Below are 26,613 nucleotides of genomic sequence, written 5' to 3' on the forward strand. Positions count from 1 at the left end.
TTTAAATGAGTAGCAAGGTAGAGAGGATGCCCAAATTTAGACTAAGATGAAAGAAGTTGGGGCATTTTTTTCAGACTTCTAGACTTGTATGAATGTGCGGTTGATCATAATAGTCTTTTCCTCACCATTGCTTTACTAGTAGGCCTTGGCTAAAATGATGCTGGTAACATGCTATTCATGGTTTTAATATTTCTGCTAACTGAAGCATTACCCTTCCGCTCTCAACTTATCAGCTGACTTAATTAACTCTGGTGTACCATATCCTAAAACAAATGCAGTGAGTAGGGTACCCTGCCACTTGCTTGGCAATAAGACCCATTTGTCTGTGTCCTAATGTAGGTGCTACAATTTAGAGTGTGTTGGCAAATCCGGCATGGGATTTAGAGAAGTATGTGAGGTTGAAAACACAAATTTAGTTTCGAATTTCTAATGAGCTGTGGAGTTTCACAATAACGTAGACTCAATAGTACTGATGTGTTTGTGAGTTATAAAAAGCAATTTGTGTTGTATTGCATATAGTAAATTCACTAACAGTGGACTTTTCCATCTGCAGATTCTACTGAATGACCAGCAGTGGCAGTGTTGCACAACAGACTATTGCTTTATTGCCGAGACTAACCCAAAAAAAAAAAAAAGAAATAAAAACACTGAAGTCTTCAAGCATCCTGCATCATTTTACCAATTTATGTGGTAAGTTAAACTCACAATCATTCCTTTGGGCATTAAAAGACGTTCACAGCATCTGAATTGCTTCACTACTTTCAAGTGGGGTACTCTGAATATCATTTCTGTAAAGATGGAAGTAATGTGGCTCACTTTGTTTTAGTCATGATGGTTAATAAAAGTCTGACTGCCTCCATGGCTAGCAAAACCTGCTTTAGATCCTGGTGCTAGCAATATACCATCTGAGGAAATCACTGCCTTTGAGGCTGGAATGTAGTACCTTACGTTAGAGCCATAGTCTAACTTTCTCACGGAAGTAAGCTGCTTTTACCTCTTCCACTGCAGTCTGCATGTTGGGCTCTGATCCTCAAGATGGATTGGTAAGGATCATCTGTGTTTTTGTATCTCCATCCCACGTTGAAAAAGCCCCCAATGCTTTGACTGGTTCATAGTTCTTAACAGTTCCACCTCCAGCTTGCCCTCCAGTCCTAAATGCAGATAGTGCCCGAGTGCATAATTGCTGAGATCTCATCCTCCTGTGTCACCCTTGCCAAGGACAATTGTTCCAGTGGTGCCCTGACATCATAAAGCTACAGCAGGATGTCATCTGACAGGAGGGCCAATCAATTGCCTAGCAAGCAATAGGCTACATTTATCTTGGTATTTAAATGAGTAGCAAGGTAGAGAGGATGCCCAAATTAAGACTAAGATGAAAGAAGTTGGGGCATTTTTTTCAGACTTCTAGACTTGTATGAATGTGCGGTTGATCATAATAGTCTTTTCCTCACCATTGCTTTACTAGTAGGCCTTGGCTAAAATGATGCTGGTAACATGCTATTCATGGTTTTAATATTTCTTCTAACTGAAGCATTACCCTTCCGCTCTCAACTTATCAGCTGACTTAATTAACTCTGGTGTACCATATCCTAAAACAAATGCAGTGAGTAGGGTACCCTGCCACTTGCTTGGCAATAAGACCCATTTGTCTGTGTCCTAATGTAGGTGCTACAATTTAGAGTGTGTTGGCAAATCCGGCATGGGATTTAGAGAAGTATGTGAGGTTGAAAACACAAATTTAGTTTCGAATTTCTAATGAGCTGTGGAGTTTCACAATAACGTAGACTCAATAGTACTGATGTGTTTGTGAGTTATAAAAAGCAATTTGTGTTGTATTGCATATAGTAAATTCACTAACAGTGGACTTTTCCATCTGCAGATTCTACTGAATGACCAGCAGTGGCAGTGTTGCACAACAGACTATTGCTTTATTGCCGAGACTAACCAAAAAAAAAAAAAAAGAAATAAAAACACTGAAGTCTTCAAGCATCCTGCATCATTTTACCAATTTATGTGGTAAGTTAAACTCACAATCATTCCTTTAGGCATTAAAAGACGTTCACAGCATCTGAATTGCTTCACTACTTTCAAGTGGGGTACTCTGAATATCATTTCTGTAAAGATGGAAGTAATGTGGCTCACTTTGTTTTAGTCATGATGGTTAATAAAAGTCTGACTGCCTCCATGGCTACCAAAACCTGCTTTAGATCCTGGTGCTAGCAATATACCATCTGAGGAAATCACTGCCTTTGAGGCTGGAATGTATTACCTTATGTTAGTGCCATAGTCTAACTTTCTCACGGAAGTAAGCTGCTTTTACCTCTTCCACTGCAGTCTGTATGTTGGGCTCTGATCCTCAAGATGGATTGTTAAGGATCATCTGTGTTTTTGTATCTCCATCCCATGTTGAAAAAGCCCCCAATGCTTTGACTGGTTCAAAGTTCTTAACCGTTCCACCTCCAGCTTGCCTTCCAGTCCTAAATGCAGATAGTGCCCGAGTGCATAATTGCTGAGATCTCATCCTCCTGTGTCACCCTTACCAAGGACAATTGTTCCAGTGGTGCCCTGACATCATAAAGCTACAGCAGGATGTCATCTGACAGGAGGGCTAATCAATTGCCTAGCAAGCAATAGGCTACATTTATCTTGGTATTTAAATGAGTAGCAAGGTAGAGAGGATGCCCAAATTTAGACTAAGATGAAAGAAGTTGGGGCATTTTTTTCAGACTTCTAGACTTGTATGAATGTGCGGTTGATCATAATAGTCTTTTCCTCACCATTGCTTTACTAGTAGGCCTTGGCTAAAATGATGCTGGTAACATGCTATTCATGGTTTTAATATTTCTGTTAACTGAAGCATTACCCTTCCGCTCTCAACTTATCAGCTGACTTAATTAACTCTGGTGTACCATATCCTAAAACAAATGCAGTGAGTAGGGTACCCTGCCACTTGGCTGGCAATAAGATCCATTTGTCTGTGTCCTAATGTATGTGCTACAATTTAGAGAGTGTTGGCAAATCCGGCATGGGATTTAGAGAAGTATGTGAGGTTGAAAACACAAATTTAGTTTCGAATTTCTAATGAGCTGTGGAGTTTCACAATAACGTAGACTCTATAGTACTGATGTGTTTGTGAGTTATAAAAAGCAATTTGTGTTGTATTGCATATAGTAAATTCACTAACAGTGGACTTTTCCATCTGCAGATTCTACTGAATGACCAGCAGTGGCAGTGTTGCACAACAGACTATTGCTTTATTGCCGAGACTAACCCAAAAAAAAAAAAAAGAAATAAAAACACTGAAGTCTTCAAGCATCCTGCATCATTTTACCAATTTATGTGGTAAGTTAAACTCACAATCATTCCTTTGGGCATTAAAAGACGTTCACAGCATCTGAATTGCTTCACTACTTTCAAGTGGGGTACTCTGAATATCATTTCTGTAAAGATGGAAGTAATGTGGCTCACTTTGTTTTAGTCATGATGGTTAATAAAAGTCTGACTGCCTCCATGGCTAGCAAAACCTGCTTTAGATCCTGGTGCTAGCAATATACCATCTGAGGAAATCACTGCCTTTGAGGCTGGAATGTAGTACCTTACGTTAGAGCCATAGTCTAACTTTCTCACGGAAGTAAGCTGCTTTTACCTCTTCCACTGCAGTCTGCATGTTGGGCTCTGATCCTCAAGATGGATTGTTAAGGATCATCTGTGTTTTTGTATCTCCATCCCATGTTGAAAAAGCCCCCAATGCTTTGACTGGTTCATAGTTCTTAACCGTTCCACCTCCAGCTTGCCTTCCAGTCCTAAATGCAGATAGTGCCCGAGTGCATAATTGCTGAGATCTCATCCTCCTGTGTCACCCTTACCAAGGACAATTGTTCCAGTGGTGCCCTGACATCATAAAGCTACAGCAGGATGTCATCTGACAGGAGGGCTAATCAATTGCCTAGCAAGCAATAGGCTACATTTATCTTGGTATTTAAATGAGTAGCAAGGTAGAGAGGATGCCCAAATTTAGACTAAGATGAAAGAAGTTGGGGCATTTTTTTCAGACTTCTAGACTTGTATGAATGTGCGGTTGATCATAATAGTCTTTTCCTCACCATTGCTTTACTAGTAGGCCTTGGCTAAAATGATGCTGGTAACATGCTATTCATGGTTTTAATATTTCTGCTAACTGAAGCATTACCCTTCCGCTCTCAACTTATCAGCTGACTTAATTAACTCTGGTGTACCATATCCTAAAACAAATGCAGTGAGTAGGGTACCCTGCCACTTGCTTGGCAATAAGACCCATTTGTCTGTGTCCTAATGTAGGTGCTACAATTTAGAGTGTGTTGGCAAATCCGGCATGGGATTTAGAGAAGTATGTGAGGTTGAAAACACAAATTTAGTTTCGAATTTCTAATGAGCTGTGGAGTTTCACAATAACGTAGACTCAATAGTACTGATGTGTTTGTGAGTTATAAAAAGCAATTTGTGTTGTATTGCATATAGTAAATTCACTAACAGTGGACTTTTCCATCTGCAGATTCTACTGAATGACCAGCAGTGGCAGTGTTGCACAACAGACTATTGCTTTATTGCCGAGACTAACCAAAAAAAAAAAAAAAGAAATAAAAACACTGAAGTCTTCAAGCATCCTGCATCATTTTACCAATTTATGTGGTAAGTTAAACTCACAATCATTCCTTTAGGCATTAAAAGACGTTCACAGCATCTGAATTGCTTCACTACTTTCAAGTGGGGTACTCTGAATATCATTTCTGTAAAGATGGAAGTAATGTGGCTCACTTTGTTTTAGTCATGATGGTTAATAAAAGTCTGACTGCCTCCATGGCTACCAAAACCTGCTTTAGATCCTGGTGCTAGCAATATACCATCTGAGGAAATCACTGCCTTTGAGGCTGGAATGTATTACCTTATGTTAGTGCCATAGTCTAACTTTCTCACGGAAGTAAGCTGCTTTTACCTCTTCCACTGCAGTCTGTATGTTGGGCTCTGATCCTCAAGATGGATTGTTAAGGATCATCTGTGTTTTTGTATCTCCATCCCATGTTGAAAAAGCCCCCAATGCTTTGACTGGTTCATAGTTCTTAACCGTTCCACCTCCAGCTTGCCTTCCAGTCCTAAATGCAGATAGTGCCCGAGTGCATAATTGCTGAGATCTCATCCTCCTGTGTCACCCTTACCAAGGACAATTGTTCCAGTGGTGCCCTGACGACATAAAGCTACAGCAGGATGTCATCTGACAGGAGGGCTAATCAATTGCCTAGCAAGCAATAGGCTACATTTATCTTGGTATTTAAATGAGTAGCAAGGTAGAGAGGATGCCCAAATTTAGACTAAGATGAAAGAAGTTGGGGCATTTTTTTCAGACTTCTAGACTTGTATGAATGTGCGGTTGATCATAATAGTCTTTTCCTCACCATTGCTTTACTAGTAGGCCTTGGCTAAAATGATGCTGGTAACATGCTATTCATGGTTTTAATATTTCTGCTAACTGAAGCATTACCCTTCCGCTCTCAACTTATCAGCTGACTTAATTAACTCTGGTGTACCATATCCTAAAACAAATGCAGTGAGTAGGGTACCCTGCCACTTGCTTGGCAATAAGACCCATTTGTCTGTGTCCTAATGTAGGTGCTACAATTTAGAGTGTGTTGGCAAATCCGGCATGGGATTTAGAGAAGTATGTGAGGTTGAAAACACAAATTTAGTTTCGAATTTCTAATGAGCTGTGGAGTTTCACAATAACGTAGACTCAATAGTACTGATGTGTTTGTGAGTTATAAAAAGCAATTTGTGTTGTATTGCATATAGTAAATTCACTAACAGTGGACTTTTCCATCTGCAGATTCTACTGAATGACCAGCAGTGGCAGTGTTGCACAACAGACTATTGCTTTATTGCCGAGACTAACCCAAAAAAAAAAAAAGAAATAAAAACACTGAAGTCTTCAAGCATCCTGCATCATTTTACCAATTTATGTGGTAAGTTAAACTCACAATCATTCCTTTGGGCATTAAAAGACGTTCACAGCATCTGAATTGCTTCACTACTTTCAAGTGGGGTACTCTGAATATCATTTCTGTAAAGATGGAAGTAATGTGGCTCACTTTGTTTTAGTCATGATGGTTAATAAAAGTCTGACTGCCTCCATGGCTAGCAAAACCTGCTTTAGATCCTGGTGCTAGCAATATACCATCTGAGGAAATCACTGCCTTTGAGGCTGGAATGTAGTACCTTACGTTAGAGCCATAGTCTAACTTTCTCACGGAAGTAAGCTGCTTTTACCTCTTCCACTGCAGTCTGCATGTTGGGCTCTGATCCTCAAGATGGATTGGTAAGGATCATCTGTGTTTTTGTATCTCCATCCCACGTTGAAAAAGCCCCCAATGCTTTGACTGGTTCATAGTTCTTAACAGTTCCACCTCCAGCTTGCCCTCCAGTCCTAAATGCAGATAGTGCCCGAGTGCATAATTGCTGAGATCTCATCCTCCTGTGTCACCCTTGCCAAGGACAATTGTTCCAGTGGTGCCCTGACATCATAAAGCTACAGCAGGATGTCATCTGACAGGAGGGCCAATCAATTGCCTAGCAAGCAATAGGCTACATTTATCTTGGTATTTAAATGAGTAGCAAGGTAGAGAGGATGCCCAAATTAAGACTAAGATGAAAGAAGTTGGGGCATTTTTTTCAGACTTCTAGACTTGTATGAATGTGCGGTTGATCATAATAGTCTTTTCCTCACCATTGCTTTACTAGTAGGCCTTGGCTAAAATGATGCTGGTAACATGCTATTCATGGTTTTAATATTTCTTCTAACTGAAGCATTACCCTTCCGCTCTCAACTTATCAGCTGACTTAATTAACTCTGGTGTACCATATCCTAAAACAAATGCAGTGAGTAGGGTACCCTGCCACTTGCTTGGCAATAAGACCCATTTGTCTGTGTCCTAATGTAGGTGCTACAATTTAGAGTGTGTTGGCAAATCCGGCATGGGATTTAGAGAAGTATGTGAGGTTGAAAACACAAATTTAGTTTCGAATTTCTAATGAGCTGTGGAGTTTCACAATAACGTAGACTCAATAGTACTGATGTGTTTGTGAGTTATAAAAAGCAATTTGTGTTGTATTGCATATAGTAAATTCACTAACAGTGGACTTTTCCATCTGCAGATTCTACTGAATGACCAGCAGTGGCAGTGTTGCACAACAGACTATTGCTTTATTGCCGAGACTAACCAAAAAAAAAAAAAAAGAAATAAAAACACTGAAGTCTTCAAGCATCCTGCATCATTTTACCAATTTATGTGGTAAGTTAAACTCACAATCATTCCTTTAGGCATTAAAAGACGTTCACAGCATCTGAATTGCTTCACTACTTTCAAGTGGGGTACTCTGAATATCATTTCTGTAAAGATGGAAGTAATGTGGCTCACTTTGTTTTAGTCATGATGGTTAATAAAAGTCTGACTGCCTCCATGGCTACCAAAACCTGCTTTAGATCCTGGTGCTAGCAATATACCATCTGAGGAAATCACTGCCTTTGAGGCTGGAATGTATTACCTTATGTTAGTGCCATAGTCTAACTTTCTCACGGAAGTAAGCTGCTTTTACCTCTTCCACTGCAGTCTGTATGTTGGGCTCTGATCCTCAAGATGGATTGTTAAGGATCATCTGTGTTTTTGTATCTCCATCCCATGTTGAAAAAGCCCCCAATGCTTTGACTGGTTCAAAGTTCTTAACCGTTCCACCTCCAGCTTGCCTTCCAGTCCTAAATGCAGATAGTGCCCGAGTGCATAATTGCTGAGATCTCATCCTCCTGTGTCACCCTTACCAAGGACAATTGTTCCAGTGGTGCCCTGACATCATAAAGCTACAGCAGGATGTCATCTGACAGGAGGGCTAATCAATTGCCTAGCAAGCAATAGGCTACATTTATCTTGGTATTTAAATGAGTAGCAAGGTAGAGAGGATGCCCAAATTTAGACTAAGATGAAAGAAGTTGGGGCATTTTTTTCAGACTTCTAGACTTGTATGAATGTGCGGTTGATCATAATAGTCTTTTCCTCACCATTGCTTTACTAGTAGGCCTTGGCTAAAATGATGCTGGTAACATGCTATTCATGGTTTTAATATTTCTGTTAACTGAAGCATTACCCTTCCGCTCTCAACTTATCAGCTGACTTAATTAACTCTGGTGTACCATATCCTAAAACAAATGCAGTGAGTAGGGTACCCTGCCACTTGGCTGGCAATAAGATCCATTTGTCTGTGTCCTAATGTATGTGCTACAATTTAGAGAGTGTTGGCAAATCCGGCATGGGATTTAGAGAAGTATGTGAGGTTGAAAACACAAATTTAGTTTCGAATTTCTAATGAGCTGTGGAGTTTCACAATAACGTAGACTCAATAGTACTGATGTGTTTGTGAGTTATAAAAAGCAATTTGTGTTGTATTGCATATAGTAAATTCACTAACAGTGGACTTTTCCATCTGCAGATTATACTGAATGACCAGCAGTGGCAGTGTTGCACAACAGACTATTGCTTTATTGCCGAGACTAACCCAAAAAAAAAAAAAAGAAATAAAAACACTGAAGTCTTCAAGCATCCTGCATCATTTTACCAATTTATGTGGTAAGTTAAACTCACAATCATTCCTTTGGGCATTAAAAGACGTTCACAGCATCTGAATTGCTTCACTACTTTCAAGTGGGGTACTCTGAATATCATTTCTGTAAAGATGGAAGTAATGTGGCTCACTTTGTTTTAGTCATGATGGTTAATAAAAGTCTGACTGCCTCCATGGCTAGCAAAACCTGCTTTAGATCCTGGTGCTAGCAATATACCATCTGAGGAAATCACTGCCTTTGAGGCTGGAATGTATTACCTTATGTTAGAGCCATAGTCTAACTTTCTCACTGAAGTAAGCTGCTTTTACCTCTTCCACTGCAGTCTGTATGTTGGGCTCTGATCCTCAAGATGGATTGTTAAGGATCATCTGTGTTTTTGTATCTCCATCCCATGTTGAAAAAGCCCCCAATGCTTTGACTGGTTCATAGTTCTTAACCGTTCCACCTCCAGCTTGCCTTCCAGTCCTAAATGCAGATAGTGCCCGAGTGCATAATTGCTGAGATCTCATCCTCCTGTGTCACCCTTACCAAGGACAATTGTTCCAGTGGTGCCCTGACATCATAAAGCTACAGCAGGATGTCATCTGACAGGAGGGCTAATCAATTGCCTAGCAAGCAATAGGCTACATTTATCTTGGTATTTAAATGAGTAGCAAGGTAGAGAGGATGCCCAAATTTAGACTAAGATGAAAGAAGTTGGGGCATTTTTTTCAGACTTCTAGACTTGTATGAATGTGCGGTTGATCATAATAGTCTTTTCCTCACCATTGCTTTACTAGTAGGCCTTGGCTAAAATGATGCTGGTAACATGCTATTCATGGTTTTAATATTTCTGCTAACTGAAGCATTACCCTTCCGCTCTCAACTTATCAGCTGACTTAATTAACTCTGGTGTACCATATCCTAAAACAAATGCAGTGAGTAGGGTACCCTGCCACTTGCTTGGCAATAAGACCCATTTGTCTGTGTCCTAATGTAGGTGCTACAATTTAGAGTGTGTTGGCAAATCCGGCATGGGATTTAGAGAAGTATGTGAGGTTGAAAACACAAATTTAGTTTCGAATTTCTAATGAGCTGTGGAGTTTCACAATAACGTAGACTCAATAGTACTGATGTGTTTGTGAGTTATAAAAAGCAATTTGTGTTGTATTGCATATAGTAAATTCACTAACAGTGGACTTTTCCATCTGCAGATTCTACTGAATGACCAGCAGTGGCAGTGTTGCACAACAGACTATTGCTTTATTGCCGAGACTAACCCAAAAAAAAAAAAAGAAATAAAAACACTGAAGTCTTCAAGCATCCTGCATCATTTTACCAATTTATGTGGTAAGTTAAACTCACAATCATTCCTTTGGGCATTAAAAGACGTTCACAGCATCTGAATTGCTTCACTACTTTCAAGTGGGGTACTCTGAATATCATTTCTGTAAAGATGGAAGTAATGTGGCTCACTTTGTTTTAGTCATGATGGTTAATAAAAGTCTGACTGCCTCCATGGCTAGCAAAACCTGCTTTAGATCCTGGTGCTAGCAATATACCATCTGAGGAAATCACTGCCTTTGAGGCTGGAATGTAGTACCTTACGTTAGAGCCATAGTCTAACTTTCTCACGGAAGTAAGCTGCTTTTACCTCTTCCACTGCAGTCTGCATGTTGGGCTCTGATCCTCAAGATGGATTGGTAAGGATCATCTGTGTTTTTGTATCTCCATCCCACGTTGAAAAAGCCCCCAATGCTTTGACTGGTTCATAGTTCTTAACAGTTCCACCTCCAGCTTGCCCTCCAGTCCTAAATGCAGATAGTGCCCGAGTGCATAATTGCTGAGATCTCATCCTCCTGTGTCACCCTTGCCAAGGACAATTGTTCCAGTGGTGCCCTGACATCATAAAGCTACAGCAGGATGTCATCTGACAGGAGGGCCAATCAATTGCCTAGCAAGCAATAGGCTACATTTATCTTGGTATTTAAATGAGTAGCAAGGTAGAGAGGATGCCCAAATTAAGACTAAGATGAAAGAAGTTGGGGCATTTTTTTCAGACTTCTAGACTTGTATGAATGTGCGGTTGATCATAATAGTCTTTTCCTCACCATTGCTTTACTAGTAGGCCTTGGCTAAAATGATGCTGGTAACATGCTATTCATGGTTTTAATATTTCTTCTAACTGAAGCATTACCCTTCCGCTCTCAACTTATCAGCTGACTTAATTAACTCTGGTGTACCATATCCTAAAACAAATGCAGTGAGTAGGGTACCCTGCCACTTGCTTGGCAATAAGACCCATTTGTCTGTGTCCTAATGTAGGTGCTACAATTTAGAGTGTGTTGGCAAATCCGGCATGGGATTTAGAGAAGTATGTGAGGTTGAAAACACAAATTTAGTTTCGAATTTCTAATGAGCTGTGGAGTTTCACAATAACGTAGACTCAATAGTACTGATGTGTTTGTGAGTTATAAAAAGCAATTTGTGTTGTATTGCATATAGTAAATTCACTAACAGTGGACTTTTCCATCTGCAGATTCTACTGAATGACCAGCAGTGGCAGTGTTGCACAACAGACTATTGCTTTATTGCCGAGACTAACCAAAAAAAAAAAAAAAGAAATAAAAACACTGAAGTCTTCAAGCATCCTGCATCATTTTACCAATTTATGTGGTAAGTTAAACTCACAATCATTCCTTTAGGCATTAAAAGACGTTCACAGCATCTGAATTGCTTCACTACTTTCAAGTGGGGTACTCTGAATATCATTTCTGTAAAGATGGAAGTAATGTGGCTCACTTTGTTTTAGTCATGATGGTTAATAAAAGTCTGACTGCCTCCATGGCTACCAAAACCTGCTTTAGATCCTGGTGCTAGCAATATACCATCTGAGGAAATCACTGCCTTTGAGGCTGGAATGTATTACCTTATGTTAGTGCCATAGTCTAACTTTCTCACGGAAGTAAGCTGCTTTTACCTCTTCCACTGCAGTCTGTATGTTGGGCTCTGATCCTCAAGATGGATTGTTAAGGATCATCTGTGTTTTTGTATCTCCATCCCATGTTGAAAAAGCCCCCAATGCTTTGACTGGTTCAAAGTTCTTAACCGTTCCACCTCCAGCTTGCCTTCCAGTCCTAAATGCAGATAGTGCCCGAGTGCATAATTGCTGAGATCTCATCCTCCTGTGTCACCCTTACCAAGGACAATTGTTCCAGTGGTGCCCTGACATCATAAAGCTACAGCAGGATGTCATCTGACAGGAGGGCTAATCAATTGCCTAGCAAGCAATAGGCTACATTTATCTTGGTATTTAAATGAGTAGCAAGGTAGAGAGGATGCCCAAATTTAGACTAAGATGAAAGAAGTTGGGGCATTTTTTTCAGACTTCTAGACTTGTATGAATGTGCGGTTGATCATAATAGTCTTTTCCTCACCATTGCTTTACTAGTAGGCCTTGGCTAAAATGATGCTGGTAACATGCTATTCATGGTTTTAATATTTCTGTTAACTGAAGCATTACCCTTCCGCTCTCAACTTATCAGCTGACTTAATTAACTCTGGTGTACCATATCCTAAAACAAATGCAGTGAGTAGGGTACCCTGCCACTTGGCTGGCAATAAGATCCATTTGTCTGTGTCCTAATGTATGTGCTACAATTTAGAGAGTGTTGGCAAATCCGGCATGGGATTTAGAGAAGTATGTGAGGTTGAAAACACAAATTTAGTTTCGAATTTCTAATGAGCTGTGGAGTTTCACAATAACGTAGACTCTATAGTACTGATGTGTTTGTGAGTTATAAAAAGCAATTTGTGTTGTATTGCATATAGTAAATTCACTAACAGTGGACTTTTCCATCTGCAGATTCTACTGAATGACCAGCAGTGGCAGTGTTGCACAACAGACTATTGCTTTATTGCCGAGACTAACCCAAAAAAAAAAAAAAGAAATAAAAACACTGAAGTCTTCAAGCATCCTGCATCATTTTACCAATTTATGTGGTAAGTTAAACTCACAATCATTCCTTTGGGCATTAAAAGACGTTCACAGCATCTGAATTGCTTCACTACTTTCAAGTGGGGTACTCTGAATATCATTTCTGTAAAGATGGAAGTAATGTGGCTCACTTTGTTTTAGTCATGATGGTTAATAAAAGTCTGACTGCCTCCATGGCTAGCAAAACCTGCTTTAGATCCTGGTGCTAGCAATATACCATCTGAGGAAATCACTGCCTTTGAGGCTGGAATGTAGTACCTTACGTTAGAGCCATAGTCTAACTTTCTCACGGAAGTAAGCTGCTTTTACCTCTTCCACTGCAGTCTGCATGTTGGGCTCTGATCCTCAAGATGGATTGTTAAGGATCATCTGTGTTTTTGTATCTCCATCCCATGTTGAAAAAGCCCCCAATGCTTTGACTGGTTCATAGTTCTTAACCGTTCCACCTCCAGCTTGCCTTCCAGTCCTAAATGCAGATAGTGCCCGAGTGCATAATTGCTGAGATCTCATCCTCCTGTGTCACCCTTACCAAGGACAATTGTTCCAGTGGTGCCCTGACATCATAAAGCTACAGCAGGATGTCATCTGACAGGAGGGCTAATCAATTGCCTAGCAAGCAATAGGCTACATTTATCTTGGTATTTAAATGAGTAGCAAGGTAGAGAGGATGCCCAAATTTAGACTAAGATGAAAGAAGTTGGGGCATTTTTTTCAGACTTCTAGACTTGTATGAATGTGCGGTTGATCATAATAGTCTTTTCCTCACCATTGCTTTACTAGTAGGCCTTGGCTAAAATGATGCTGGTAACATGCTATTCATGGTTTTAATATTTCTGCTAACTGAAGCATTACCCTTCCGCTCTCAACTTATCAGCTGACTTAATTAACTCTGGTGTACCATATCCTAAAACAAATGCAGTGAGTAGGGTACCCTGCCACTTGCTTGGCAATAAGACCCATTTGTCTGTGTCCTAATGTAGGTGCTACAATTTAGAGTGTGTTGGCAAATCCGGCATGGGATTTAGAGAAGTATGTGAGGTTGAAAACACAAATTTAGTTTCGAATTTCTAATGAGCTGTGGAGTTTCACAATAACGTAGACTCAATAGTACTGATGTGTTTGTGAGTTATAAAAAGCAATTTGTGTTGTATTGCATATAGTAAATTCACTAACAGTGGACTTTTCCATCTGCAGATTCTACTGAATGACCAGCAGTGGCAGTGTTGCACAACAGACTATTGCTTTATTGCCGAGACTAACCCAAAAAAAAAAAAAGAAATAAAAACACTGAAGTCTTCAAGCATCCTGCATCATTTTACCAATTTATGTGGTAAGTTAAACTCACAATCATTCCTTTGGGCATTAAAAGACGTTCACAGCATCTGAATTGCTTCACTACTTTCAAGTGGGGTACTCTGAATATCATTTCTGTAAAGATGGAAGTAATGTGGCTCACTTTGTTTTAGTCATGATGGTTAATAAAAGTCTGACTGCCTCCATGGCTAGCAAAACCTGCTTTAGATCCTGGTGCTAGCAATATACCATCTGAGGAAATCACTGCCTTTGAGGCTGGAATGTAGTACCTTACGTTAGAGCCATAGTCTAACTTTCTCACGGAAGTAAGCTGCTTTTACCTCTTCCACTGCAGTCTGCATGTTGGGCTCTGATCCTCAAGATGGATTGGTAAGGATCATCTGTGTTTTTGTATCTCCATCCCACGTTGAAAAAGCCCCCAATGCTTTGACTGGTTCATAGTTCTTAACAGTTCCACCTCCAGCTTGCCCTCCAGTCCTAAATGCAGATAGTGCCCGAGTGCATAATTGCTGAGATCTCATCCTCCTGTGTCACCCTTGCCAAGGACAATTGTTCCAGTGGTGCCCTGACATCATAAAGCTACAGCAGGATGTCATCTGACAGGAGGGCCAATCAATTGCCTAGCAAGCAATAGGCTACATTTATCTTGGTATTTAAATGAGTAGCAAGGTAGAGAGGATGCCCAAATTAAGACTAAGATGAAAGAAGTTGGGGCATTTTTTTCAGACTTCTAGACTTGTATGAATGTGCGGTTGATCATAATAGTCTTTTCCTCACCATTGCTTTACTAGTAGGCCTTGGCTAAAATGATGCTGGTAACATGCTATTCATGGTTTTAATATTTCTTCTAACTGAAGCATTACCCTTCCGCTCTCAACTTATCAGCTGACTTAATTAACTCTGGTGTACCATATCCTAAAACAAATGCAGTGAGTAGGGTACCCTGCCACTTGCTTGGCAATAAGACCCATTTGTCTGTGTCCTAATGTAGGTGCTACAATTTAGAGTGTGTTGGCAAATCCGGCATGGGATTTAGAGAAGTATGTGAGGTTGAAAACACAAATTTAGTTTCGAATTTCTAATGAGCTGTGGAGTTTCACAATAACGTAGACTCAATAGTACTGATGTGTTTGTGAGTTATAAAAAGCAATTTGTGTTGTATTGCATATAGTAAATTCACTAACAGTGGACTTTTCCATCTGCAGATTCTACTGAATGACCAGCAGTGGCAGTGTTGCACAACAGACTATTGCTTTATTGCCGAGACTAACCAAAAAAAAAAAAAAAGAAATAAAAACACTGAAGTCTTCAAGCATCCTGCATCATTTTACCAATTTATGTGGTAAGTTAAACTCACAATCATTCCTTTAGGCATTAAAAGACGTTCACAGCATCTGAATTGCTTCACTACTTTCAAGTGGGGTACTCTGAATATCATTTCTGTAAAGATGGAAGTAATGTGGCTCACTTTGTTTTAGTCATGATGGTTAATAAAAGTCTGACTGCCTCCATGGCTACCAAAACCTGCTTTAGATCCTGGTGCTAGCAATATACCATCTGAGGAAATCACTGCCTTTGAGGCTGGAATGTATTACCTTATGTTAGTGCCATAGTCTAACTTTCTCACGGAAGTAAGCTGCTTTTACCTCTTCCACTGCAGTCTGTATGTTGGGCTCTGATCCTCAAGATGGATTGTTAAGGATCATCTGTGTTTTTGTATCTCCATCCCATGTTGAAAAAGCCCCCAATGCTTTGACTGGTTCAAAGTTCTTAACCGTTCCACCTCCAGCTTGCCTTCCAGTCCTAAATGCAGATAGTGCCCGAGTGCATAATTGCTGAGATCTCATCCTCCTGTGTCACCCTTACCAAGGACAATTGTTCCAGTGGTGCCCTGACATCATAAAGCTACAGCAGGATGTCATCTGACAGGAGGGCTAATCAATTGCCTAGCAAGCAATAGGCTACATTTATCTTGGTATTTAAATGAGTAGCAAGGTAGAGAGGATGCCCAAATTTAGACTAAGATGAAAGAAGTTGGGGCATTTTTTTCAGACTTCTAGACTTGTATGAATGTGCGGTTGATCATAATAGTCTTTTCCTCACCATTGCTTTACTAGTAGGCCTTGGCTAAAATGATGCTGGTAACATGCTATTCATGGTTTTAATATTTCTGTTAACTGAAGCATTACCCTTCCGCTCTCAACTTATCAGCTGACTTAATTAACTCTGGTGTACCATATCCTAAAACAAATGCAGTGAGTAGGGTACCCTGCCACTTGGCTGGCAATAAGATCCATTTGTCTGTGTCCTAATGTATGTGCTACAATTTAGAGAGTGTTGGCAAATCCGGCATGGGATTTAGAGAAGTATGTGAGGTTGAAAACACAAATTTAGTTTCGAATTTCTAATGAGCTGTGGAGTTTCACAATAACGTAGACTCAATAGTACTGATGTGTTTGTGAGTTATAAAAAGAAATTTGTGTTGTATTGCATATAGTAAATTCACTAACAGTGGACTTTTCCATCTGCAGATTATACTGAATGACCAGCAGTGGCAGTGTTGCACAACAGACTATTGCTTTATTGCCGAGACTAACCCAAAAAAAAAAAAAAGAAATAAAAACACTGAAGTCTTCAAGCATCCTGCATCATTTTACCAATTTATGTGGTAAGTTAAACTCACAATCATTCCTTTGGGCATTAAAAGACGTTCACAGCATCTGAATTGCTTCACTACTTTCAAGTGGGGTACTCTGAATATCATTTCTGTAAAGATGGAAGTAATGTGGCTCACTTTGTTTTAGTCATGATGGTTAATAAAAGTCTGACTGCCTCCATGGCTAGCAAAACCTGCTTTAGATCCTGGTGCTAGCAATATACCATCTGAGGAAATCACTGCCTTTGAGGCTGGAATGTATTACCTTATGTTAGAGCCATAGTCTAACTTTCTCACTGAAGTAAGCTGCTTTTACCTCTTCCACTGCAGTCTGTATGTTGGGCTCTGATCCTCAAGATGGATTGTTAAGGATCATCTGTGTTTTTGTATCTCCATCCCATGTTGAAAAAGCCCCCAATGCTTTGACTGGTTCATAGTTCTTAACCGTTCCACCTCCAGCTTGCCTTCCAGTCCTAAATGCAGATAGTGCCCGAGTGCATAATTGCTGAGATCTCATCCTCCTGTGTCACCCTTACCAAGGACAATTGTTCCAGTGGTGCCCTGACGACATAAAGCTACAGCAGGATGTCATCTGACAGGAGGGCTAATCAATTGCCTAGCAAGCAATAGGCTACATTTATCTTGGTATTTAAATGAGTAGCAAGGTAGAGAGGATGCCCAAATTTAGACTAAGATGAAAGAAGTTGGGGCATTTTTTTCAGACTTCTAGACTTGTATGAATGTGCGGTTGATCATAATAGTCTTTTCCTCACCATTGCTTTACTAGTAGGCCTTGGCTAAAATGATGCTGGTAACATGCTATTCATGGTTTTAATATTTCTGCTAACTGAAGCATTACCCTTCCGCTCTCAACTTATCAGCTGACTTAATTAACTCTGGTGTACCATATCCTAAAACAAATGCAGTGAGTAGGGTACCCTGCCACTTGGCTGGCAATAAGATCCATTTGTCTGTGTCCTAATGTATGTGCTACAATTTAGAGAGTGTTGGCAAATCCGGCATGGGATTTAGAGAAGTATGTGAGGTTGAAAACACAAATTTAGTTTCGAATTTCTAATGAGCTGTGGAGTTTCACAATAACGTAGACTCAATAGTACTGATGTGTTTGTGAGTTATAAAAAGCAATTTGTGTTGTATTGCATATAGTAAATTCACTAACAGTGGACTTTTCCATCTGCAGATTATTCTGAATGACCAGCAGTGGCAGTGTTGCACAACAGACTATTGCTTTATTGCCGAGACTAACCCAAAAAAAAAAAAAAGAAATAAAAACACTGAAGTCTTCAAGCATCCTGCATCATTTTACCAATTTATGTGGTAAGTTAAACTCACAATCATTCCTTTGGGCATTAAAAGACGTTCACAGCATCTGAATTGCTTCACTACTTTCAAGTGGGGTACTCTGAATATCATTTCTGTAAAGATGGAAGTAATGTGGCTCACTTTGTTTTAGTCATGATGGTTAATAAAAGTCTGACTGCCTCCATGGCTACCAAAACCTGCTTTAGATCCTGGTGCTAGCAATATACCATCTGAGGAAATCACTGCCTTTGAGGCTGGAATGTATTACCTTATGTTAGTGCCATAGTCTAACTTTCTCACGGAAGTAAGCTGCTTTTACCTCTTCCACTGCAGTCTGTATGTTGGGCTCTGATCCTCAAGATGGATTGTTAAGGATCATCTGTGTTTTTGTATCTCCATCCCATGTTGAAAAAGCCCCCAATGCTTTGACTGGTTCAAAGTTCTTAACCGTTCCACCTCCAGCTTGCCTTCCAGTCCTAAATGCAGATAGTGCCCGAGTGCATAATTGCTGAGATCTCATCCTCCTGTGTCACCCTTACCAAGGACAATTGTTCCAGTGGTGCCCTGACATCATAAAGCTACAGCAGGATGTCATCTGACAGGAGGGCTAATCAATTGCCTAGCAAGCAATAGGCTACATTTATCTTGGTATTTAAATGAGTAGCAAGGTAGAGAGGATGCCCAAATTTAGACTAAGATGAAAGAAGTTGGGGCATTTTTTTCAGACTTCTAGACTTGTATGAATGTGCGGTTGATCATAATAGTCTTTTCCTCACCATTGCTTTACTAGTAGGCCTTGGCTAAAATGATGCTGGTAACATGCTATTCATGGTTTTAATATTTCTGTTAACTGAAGCATTACCCTTCCGCTCTCAACTTATCAGCTGACTTAATTAACTCTGGTGTACCATATCCTAAAACAAATGCAGTGAGTAGGGTACCCTGCCACTTGGCTGGCAATAAGATCCATTTGTCTGTGTCCTAATGTATGTGCTACAATTTAGAGAGTGTTGGCAAATCCGGCATGGGATTTAGAGAAGTATGTGAGGTTGAAAACACAAATTTAGTTTCGAATTTCTAATGAGCTGTGGAGTTTCACAATAACGTAGACTCAATAGTACTGATGTGTTTGTGAGTTATAAAAAGCAATTTGTGTTGTATTGCATATAGTAAATTCACTAACAGTGGACTTTTCCATCTGCAGATTATACTGAATGACCAGCAGTGGCAGTGTTGCACAACAGACTATTGCTTTATTGCCGAGACTAACCCAAAAAAAAAAAAAGAAATAAAAACACTGAAGTCTTCAAGCATCCTGCATCATTTTACCAATTTATGTGGTAAGTTAAACTCACAATCATTCCTTTGGGCATTAAAAGACGTTCACAGCATCTGAATTGCTTCACTACTTTCAAGTGGGGTACTCTGAATATCATTTCTGTAAAGATGGAAGTAATGTGGCTCACTTTGTTTTAGTCATGATGGTTAATAAAAGTCTGACTGCCTCCATGGCTAGCAAAACCTGCTTTAGATCCTGGTGCTAGCAATATACCATCTGAGGAAATCACTGCCTTTGAGGCTGGAATGTATTACCTTATGTTAGAGCCATAGTCTAACTTTCTCACTGAAGTAAGCTGCTTTTACCTCTTCCACTGCAGTCTGTATGTTGGGCTCTGATCCTCAAGATGGATTGTTAAGGATCATCTGTGTTTTTGTATCTCCATCCCATGTTGAAAAAGCCCCCAATGCTTTGACTGGTTCATAGTTCTTAACCGTTCCACCTCCAGCTTGCCTTCCAGTCCTAAATGCAGATAGTGCCCGAGTGCATAATTGCTGAGATCTCATCCTCCTGTGTCACCCTTACCAAGGACAATTGTTCCAGTGGTGCCCTGACGACATAAAGCTACAGCAGGATGTCATCTGACAGGAGGGCTAATCAATTGCCTAGCAAGCAATAGGCTACATTTATCTTGGTATTTAAATGAGTAGCAAGGTAGAGAGGATGCCCAAATTTAGACTAAGATGAAAGAAGTTGGGGCATTTTTTTCAGACTTCTAGACTTGTATGAATGTGCGGTTGATCATAATAGTCTTTTCCTCACCATTGCTTTACTAGTAGGCCTTGGCTAAAATGATGCTGGTAACATGCTATTCATGGTTTTAATATTTCTGCTAACTGAAGCATTACCCTTCCGCTCTCAACTTATCAGCTGACTTAATTAACTCTGGTGTACCATATCCTAAAACAAATGCAGTGAGTAGGGTACCCTGCCACTTGCTTGGCAATAAGACCCATTTGTCTGTGTCCTAATGTAGGTGCTACAATTTAGAGTGTGTTGGCAAATCCGGCATGGGATTTAGAGAAGTATGTGAGGTTGAAAACACAAATTTAGTTTCGAATTTCTAATGAGCTGTGGAGTTTCACAATAACGTAGACTCAATAGTACTGATGTGTTTGTGAGTTATAAAAAGCAATTTGTGTTGTATTGCATATAGTAAATTCACTAACAGTGGACTTTTCCATCTGCAGATTATACTGAATGACCAGCAGTGGCAGTGTTGCACAACAGACTATTGCTTTATTGCCGAGACTAACCCAAAAAAAAAAAAAAGAAATAAAAACACTGAAGTCTTCAAGCATCCTGCATCATTTTACCAATTTATGTGGTAAGTTAAACTCACAATCATTCCTTTGGGCATTAAAAGACGTTCACAGCATCTGAATTGCTTCACTACTTTCAAGTGGGTTACTCTGAATATCATTTCTGTAAAGATGGAAGTAATGTGGCTCACTTTGTTTTAGTCATGATGGTTAATAAAAGTCTGACTGCCTCCATGGCTAGCAAAACCTGCTTTAGATCCTGGTGCTAGCAATATACCATCTGAGGAAATCACTGCCTTTGAGGCTGGAATGTAGTACCTTACGTTAGAGCCATAGTCTAACTTTCTCACGGAAGTAAGCTGCTTTTACCTCTTCCACTGCAGTCTGCATGTTGGGCTCTGATCCTCAAGATGGATTGGTAAGGATCATCTGTGTTTTTGTATCTCCATCCCACGTTGAAAAAGCCCCCAATGCTTTGACTGGTTCATAGTTCTTAACAGTTCCACCTCCAGCTTGCCCTCCAGTCCTAAATGCAGATAGTGCCCGAGTGCATAATTGCTGAGATCTCATCCTCCTGTGTCACCCTTGCCAAGGACAATTGTTCCAGTGGTGCCCTGACATCATAAAGCTACAGCAGGATGTCATCTGACAGGAGGGCCAATCAATTGCCTAGCAAGCAATAGGCTACATTTATCTTGGTATTTAAATGAGTAGCAAGGTAGAGAGGATGCCCAAATTAAGACTAAGATGAAAGAAGTTGGGGCATTTTTTTCAGACTTCTAGACTTGTATGAATGTGCGGTTGATCATAATAGTCTTTTCCTCACCATTGCTTTACTAGTAGGCCTTGGCTAAAATGATGCTGGTAACATGCTATTCATGGTTTTAATATTTCTTCTAACTGAAGCATTACCCTTCCGCTCTCAACTTATCAGCTGACTTAATTAACTCTGGTGTACCATATCCTAAAACAAATGCAGTGAGTAGGGTACCCTGCCACTTGCTTGGCAATAAGACCCATTTGTCTGTGTCCTAATGTAGGTGCTACAATTTAGAGTGTGTTGGCAAATCCGGCATGGGATTTAGAGAAGTATGTGAGGTTGAAAACACAAATTTAGTTTCGAATTTCTAATGAGCTGTGGAGTTTCACAATAACGTAGACTCAATAGTACTGATGTGTTTGTGAGTTATAAAAAGCAATTTGTGTTGTATTGCATATAGTAAATTCACTAACAGTGGACTTTTCCATCTGCAGATTCTACTGAATGACCAGCAGTGGCAGTGTTGCACAACAGACTATTGCTTTATTGCCGAGACTAACCAAAAAAAAAAAAAAAGAAATAAAAACACTGAAGTCTTCAAGCATCCTGCATCATTTTACCAATTTATGTGGTAAGTTAAACTCACAATCATTCCTTTAGGCATTAAAAGACGTTCACAGCATCTGAATTGCTTCACTACTTTCAAGTGGGGTACTCTGAATATCATTTCTGTAAAGATGGAAGTAATGTGGCTCACTTTGTTTTAGTCATGATGGTTAATAAAAGTCTGACTGCCTCCATGGCTACCAAAACCTGCTTTAGATCCTGGTGCTAGCAATATACCATCTGAGGAAATCACTGCCTTTGAGGCTGGAATGTATTACCTTATGTTAGTGCCATAGTCTAACTTTCTCACGGAAGTAAGCTGCTTTTACCTCTTCCACTGCAGTCTGTATGTTGGGCTCTGATCCTCAAGATGGATTGTTAAGGATCATCTGTGTTTTTGTATCTCCATCCCATGTTGAAAAAGCCCCCAATGCTTTGACTGGTTCAAAGTTCTTAACCGTTCCACCTCCAGCTTGCCTTCCAGTCCTAAATGCAGATAGTGCCCGAGTGCATAATTGCTGAGATCTCATCCTCCTGTGTCACCCTTACCAAGGACAATTGTTCCAGTGGTGCCCTGACATCATAAAGCTACAGCAGGATGTCATCTGACAGGAGGGCCAATCAATTGCCTAGCAAGCAATAGGCTACATTTATCTTGGTATTTAAATGAGTAGCAAGGTAGAGAGGATGCCCAAATTAAGACTAAGATGAAAGAAGTTGGGGCATTTTTTTCAATCTTCTAGACTTGTATGAATGTGCGGTTGATCATAATAGTCTTTTCCTCACCATTGCTTTACTAGTAGGCCTTGGCTAAAATGATGCTGGTAACATGCTATTCATGGTTTTAATATTTCTGCTAACTGAAGCATTACCCTTCCGCTCTCAACTTATCAGCTGACTTAATTAACTCTGGTGTACCATATCCTAAAACAAATGCAGTGAGTAGGGTACCCTGCCACTTGCTTGGCAATAAGACCCATTTGTCTGTGTCCTAATGTAGGTGCTACAATTTAGAGTGTGTTGGCAAATCCGGCATGGGATTTAGAGAAGTATGTGAGGTTGAAAACACAAATTTAGTTTCGAATTTCTAATGAGCTGTGGAGTTTCACAATAACGTAGACTCAATAGTACTGATGTGTTTGTGAGTTATAAAAAGCAATTTGTGTTGTATTGCATATAGTAAATTCACTAACAGTGGACTTTTCCATCTGCAGATTCTACTGAATGACCAGCAGTGGCAGTGTTGCACAACAGACTATTGCTTTATTGCCGAGACTAACCAAAAAAAAAAAAAAAGAAATAAAAACACTGAAGTCTTCAAGCATCCTGCATCATTTTACCAATTTATGTGGTAAGTTAAACTCACAATCATTCCTTTGGGCATTAAAAGACGTTCACAGCATCTGAATTGCTTCACTACTTTCAAGTGGGGTACTCTGAATATCATTTCTGTAAAGATGGAAGTAATGTGGCTCACTTTGTTTTAGTCATGATGGTTAATAAAAGTCTGACTGCCTCCATGGCTAGCAAAACCTGCTTTAGATCCTGGTGCTAGCAATATACCATCTGAGGAAATCACTGCCTTTGAGGCTGGAATGTATTACCTTATGTTAGAGCCATAGTCTAACTTTCTCACTGAAGTAAGCTGCTTTTACCTCTTCCACTGCAGTCTGCATGTTGGGCTCTGATCCTCAAGATGGATTGGTAAGGATCATCTGTGTTTTTGTATCTCCACCCCACGTTGAAAAAGCCCCCAATGCTTTGACTGGTTCATAGTTCTTAACAGTTCCACCTCCAGCTTGCCCTCCAGTCCTAAATGCAGATAGTGCCCGAGTGCATAATTGCTGAGATCTCATCCTCCTGTGTCACCCTTGCCAAGGACAATTGTTCCAGTGGTGCCCTGACATCATAAAGCTACAGCAGGATGTCATCTGACAGGAGGGCCAATCAATTGCCTAGCAAGCAATAGGCTACATTTATCTTGGTATTTAAATGAGTAGCAAGGTAGAGAGGATGCCCAAATTAAGACTACGATGAAAGAAGTTGGGGCATTTTTTTCAGACTTCTAGACTTGTATGAATGTGCGGTTGATCATAATAGTCTTTTCCTCACCATTGCTTTACTAGTAGGCCTTGGCTAAAATGATGCTGGTAACATGCTATTCATGGTTTTAATATTTCTTCTAACTGAAGCATTACCCTTCCGCTCTCAACTTATCAGCTGACTTAATTAACTCTGGTGTACCATATCCTAAAACAAATGCAGTGAGTAGGGTACCCTGCCACTTGGCTGGCAATAAGATCCATTTGTCTGTGTCCTAATGTATGTGCTACAATTTAGAGAGTGTTGGCAAATCCGGCATGGGATTTAGAGAAGTATGTGAGGTTGAAAACACAAATTTAGTTTCGAATTTCTAATGAGCTGTGGAGTTTCACAATAACGTAGACTCAATAGTACTGATGTGTTTGTGAGTTATAAAAAGCAATTTGTGTTGTATTGCATATAGTAAATTCACTAACAGTGGACTTTTCCATCTGCAGATTATTCTGAATGACCAGCAGTGGCAGTGTTGCACAACAGACTATTGCTTTATTGCCGAGACTAACCCAAAAAAAAAAAAAAGAAATAAAAACACTGAAGTCTTCAAGCATCCTGCATCATTTTACCAATTTATGTGGTAAGTTAAACTCACAATCATTCCTTTGGGCATTAAAAGACGTTCACAGCATCTGAATTGCTTCACTACTTTCAAGTGGGGTACTCTGAATATCATTTCTGTAAAGATGGAAGTAATGTGGCTCACTTTGTTTTAGTCATGATGGTTAATAAAAGTCTGACTGCCTCCATGGCTACCAAAACCTGCTTTAGATCCTGGTGCTAGCAATATACCATCTGAGGAAATCACTGCCTTTGAGGCTGGAATGTATTACCTTATGTTAGTGCCATAGTCTAACTTTCTCACGGAAGTAAGCTGCTTTTACCTCTTCCACTGCAGTCTGTATGTTGGGCTCTGATCCTCAAGATGGATTGTTAAGGATCATCTGTGTTTTTGTATCTCCATCCCATGTTGAAAAAGCCCCCAATGCTTTGACTGGTTCAAAGTTCTTAACCGTTCCACCTCCAGCTTGCCTTCCAGTCCTAAATGCAGATAGTGCCCGAGTGCATAATTGCTGAGATCTCATCCTCCTGTGTCACCCTTGCCAAGGACAATTGTTCCAGTGGTGCCCTGACGACATAAAGCTACAGCAGGATGTCATCTGACAGGAGGGCTAATCAATTGCCTAGCAAGCAATAGGCTACATTTATCTTGGTATTTAAATGAGTAGCAAGGTAGAGAGGATGCCCAAATTTAGACTAAGATGAAAGAAGTTGGGGCATTTTTTTCAGACTTCTAGACTTGTATGAATGTGCGGTTGATCATAATAGTCTTTTCCTCACCATTGCTTTACTAGTAGGCCTTGGCTAAAATGATGCTGGTAACATGCTATTCATGGTTTTAATATTTCTGCTAACTGAAGCATTACCCTTCCGCTCTCAACTTATCAGCTGACTTAATTAACTCTGGTGTACCATATCCTAAAACAAATGCAGTGAGTAGGGTACCCTGCCACTTGCTTGGCAATAAGACCCATTTGTCTGTGTCCTAATGTAGGTGCTACAATTTAGAGTGTGTTGGCAAATCCGGCATGGGATTTAGAGAAGTATGTGAGGTTGAAAACACAAATTTAGTTTCGAATTTCTAATGAGCTGTGGAGTTTCACAATAACGTAGACTCAATAGTACTGATGTGTTTGTGAGTTATAAAAAGCAATTTGTGTTGTATTGCATATAGTAAATTCACTAACAGTGGACTTTTCCATCTGCAGATTATACTGAATGACCAGCAGTGGCAGTGTTGCACAACAGACTATGGCTTTATTGCCGAGACTAACCCAAAAAAAAAAAAAAGAAATAAAAACACTGAAGTCTTCAAGCATCCTGCATCATTTTACCAATTTATGTGGTAAGTTAAACTCACAATCATTCCTTTGGGCATTAAAAGACGTTCACAGCATCTGAATTGCTTCACTACTTTCAAGTGGGGTACTCTGAATATCATTTCTGTAAAGATGGAAGTAATGTGGCTCACTTTGTTTTAGTCATGATGGTTAATAAAAGTCTGACTGCCTCCATGGCTAGCAAAACCTGCTTTAGATCCTGGTGCTAGCAATATACCATCTGAGGAAATCACTGCCTTTGAGGCTGGAATGTAGTACCTTACGTTAGAGCCATAGTCTAACTTTCTCACGGAAGTAAGCTGCTTTTACCTCTTCCACTGCAGTCTGCATGTTGGGCTCTGATCCTCAAGATGGATTGGTAAGGATCATCTGTGTTTTTGTATCTCCATCCCACGTTGAAAAAGCCCCCAATGCTTTGACTGGTTCATAGTTCTTAACAGTTCCACCTCCAGCTTGCCCTCCAGTCCTAAATGCAGATAGTGCCCGAGTGCATAATTGCTGAGATCTCATCCTCCTGTGTCACCCTTGCCAAGGACAATTGTTCCAGTGGTGCCCTGACATCATAAAGCTACAGCAGGATGTCATCTGACAGGAGGGCCAATCAATTGCCTAGCAAGCAATAGGCTACATTTATCTTGGTATTTAAATGAGTAGCAAGGTAGAGAGGATGCCCAAATTAAGACTAAGATGAAAGAAGTTGGGGCATTTTTTTCAGACTTCTAGACTTGTATGAATGTG

This window comes from Triturus cristatus, chromosome 2_1, assembly GCF_964204655.1.
Source record: "Triturus cristatus chromosome 2_1, aTriCri1.1, whole genome shotgun sequence".
Classification (NCBI taxonomy): domain Eukaryota; kingdom Metazoa; phylum Chordata; class Amphibia; order Caudata; family Salamandridae; genus Triturus; species Triturus cristatus.